This window comes from Solea senegalensis, linkage group LG21 (genome assembly GCF_019176455.1).
Source record: "Solea senegalensis isolate Sse05_10M linkage group LG21, IFAPA_SoseM_1, whole genome shotgun sequence".
Lineage (NCBI taxonomy): Eukaryota > Metazoa > Chordata > Actinopteri > Pleuronectiformes > Soleidae > Solea > Solea senegalensis.
In genome coordinates this window covers 11,332,311-11,335,153 of record NC_058040.1, presented here as the reverse complement: position 1 = coordinate 11,335,153, position 2,843 = coordinate 11,332,311, and the positions used below count along the sequence as shown (strand labels likewise).

General features: G+C 38.2%; 1 long non-coding RNA gene across 1 annotated transcript; it reads right to left on the bottom strand.

The window, feature by feature from the left end:
* LOC122758714 lies at positions 1 to 1,717 on the bottom strand. Its single transcript, XR_006358179.1, has 3 exons — positions 1,179 to 1,717; positions 885 to 1,070; positions 1 to 31 (listed from the first exon to the last, which is right to left on the bottom strand). It is a non-coding gene; the product is annotated as an uncharacterized LOC122758714 (long non-coding RNA).
* Positions 1,718 to 2,843: the final 1,126 nt, after the last annotated feature.

Sequence of the window (2,843 nt, the reverse complement as noted above, 5' to 3'; positions counted from 1 at the left end):
GTGAAGGGGCGCCACTCTCCGTGAGTTGGGTCTGCACAAATAAGCAGACGAGTCAATAGGTGGAGGGCAACACGGACTGTACAGACGAGCCTCCTCCACTCATGACACGATGACCCCCACACCGATGCTGGGGTCAGCAACGGCGACATTAAACCATATTCTTCTGCAGGAAAAGCTTGAAAAACTTCCCCAAACTAAAGTATCAATGTGCAATTATGGCTTTAAAAGGCCACAAATCTACACTGCCAACACGTACAGTATAACTGACACTGACAGCACCAACTTAGTTGAACAATTATCTCCAGCTGTGATAATGCTAACAGTTAATGTTTGTGTTTTCACAGCTGCGGCCCTTCCCGCTGTACACAGACACATGAAGAAGTGTCACAGAGTCGTGTTAAGTGGTGAAGTGGTTAAGGCCATTTAAATGTAGCCACTCCTCAAACAGGTTTAGGGAGCCAAGTGACAGTATCATCACATTTACATAGTCCCGCCCCCTCCTGGTCTAAGCTGTGAGTGACATCTGATATCTGTTAGTCCTTAGGACAGAAACTATTGTAGAAATATGAATATACACGACCAGTCAAAGGAAATACACTTCAGTACTGGAAAGATCAACAATAGATGCATATTTCTAATATCAAATAAAGTACATTTACACAATAATGCATTATTAATCATGTATGCAAGCCACATCGAGTCTGAATATCTAATTCAGTGTGTTGAACTAAACTTGCCTAACCGGTTGCTTTGACAACTCTTTGACACGTCTGTGCTGCAAGGACTTTCTATGATAGAGGCGGCTTTGAAAGAGCACTGAGACAATGTGACTGAGAAGACTGGGTCATTAGGCCTCACATGGAACACAGCAGGGGCCGACTCACCTCAGACGACCAGCATGCAGGGTAGGAGACCAACTCGGCTAATTATACTGTCACACCAGTCTTAATGATTCACCTCACATTCAATTGTGAACCACCGATTGTGAACGGACTTCCTCCTGTATTGGAAAGGAGAATGAGCAGCCGACGAGGTGAGATCTTTTAAAAAAATCCAAGAGGTCACTGCATCTACAAAAAAAAAGAGAGAGAGAGAGAGATGAATTGTTATCTGTGCAGCATCCACGTACCAGCTCACAAAGCTCACCTCACACACGCTCTTGTACCAAACGATCCTACCTCGCGTTTCCCAAAATGCCTCTCGCATCACTTTTAGGCCTCTTCGGATGCAATTTCTCCTCCAACATCACAGCAGAGCAGCTCCTGTTTTGCTGCCAATGCCGTCGGTGATAATGATGCATGCAACCATTTGTGTGCAGAGAGATGTGACAAAAACCCCGCCCATAAGGAGCTGATTCATCCGAATTCAAGTAAAAGCAGGAACTCTGGGAATGTGGCGGTAGGTAATTAACCCAAACAGAGCCGGTGAGAGCCATTACACTTTAGTACATGGGGATACATCAGGTGCTGAGGGCTTATATGTGGGAGGTGGTATTACCTCAGTCACAGTAGGGAAGGCATTTGGTTTGGTAATGTAATCTATCCACTATATATACATGTGTATATACATATAGTGCTTAACAAATAGCACAGCTGCCTTACATTAACATTTGTTTATGCTTCTGTAATGGTTAATGCACCAGTTTGTAGAAGCTCTTTCACAGAAAAGTTATTGTTGTTTTAAATTGTACTATTTTACAAAAAAATAGTAAAGCACATTATTAGTTCCTGATTGAGATTTGAAATCATAGTTATTTACTTGCAATTCCTTAACAGAAAATGTTGTTTTAGTGGTTGAATGTTATATTTGATTCATGTATGTCTTCCCAGTGAGGCAGGCTCAAATTTGGGCATAAAAAGGCAAATAAATAACATTAACAGCACAAGTTTTTTTTTAAAGATTTTTGCCCCTTTTCATAACAGGTGGTTGTGTAATACATGTGCTGTATATATATATATGTAGTATTTAACTCACAATAGAGAATCATTTCCACTCTATCCCACATCGGTTATAGGATATTCACTTTTATACAAATATGTATTGGGGACATTTTGAATAATAAATACCTTGTTTCTTACATGAAGTTACTGTAAGGGTTCTCGGAATAAATTTTAGCAGTAACAGTGCTACAATAACACGGGTTACTAACTGTGACTGATTGTGTATACAGGATGTGATATGGAGGACCATTTCCACATCTTTTATGTCTTTTTTTAGCTCATAATTTCGACTTTGTATCTCATAATTATGACCTTTTTATCTTATAATTATGACTTTGTGTCTCATAATTATAACTTTTATCTCATAATTATGACTTTGTGTCTCATAATTATAACTTTTATCTCATAATTATGTCCTTTTATCTCATAATCATGACTTTGTGTCTCATAATTATAACTTTTATCCCATAATTATGACTTTTTATCTCATAATCATGACTTTGTGTCTCATAATTATAACTTTTATCTCATAATTATGACCTTTTATCTCATAATCATGACTTTGTGTCTCATAATTATAACTTCTATCTCATAATTATGACTTTTTATCTCATAATTTAAACATTTAATCTCATGATTTAGACTTTTTATCTCATAATCATGACTTTTTATCTCATAATTATGAATTGTTATCTCATAATTTCGATTTACTGTGAGGATATTTTTATTATCAATGTTTTCCCTCTTTTTTCTGGCGGAAATGGGCTTCCATACTGTGATGATGTGAGGTCAGCCAAGAAAAAAGAGCACTCTCTTTCTCTCTCTCTCTCTCTCTCTCTCTCTGTTTCTTTCTCTCTCTCTCTCTCTCTGTGTCTGTCTCTGTGTCTCTCTCCTCCTGAGGCT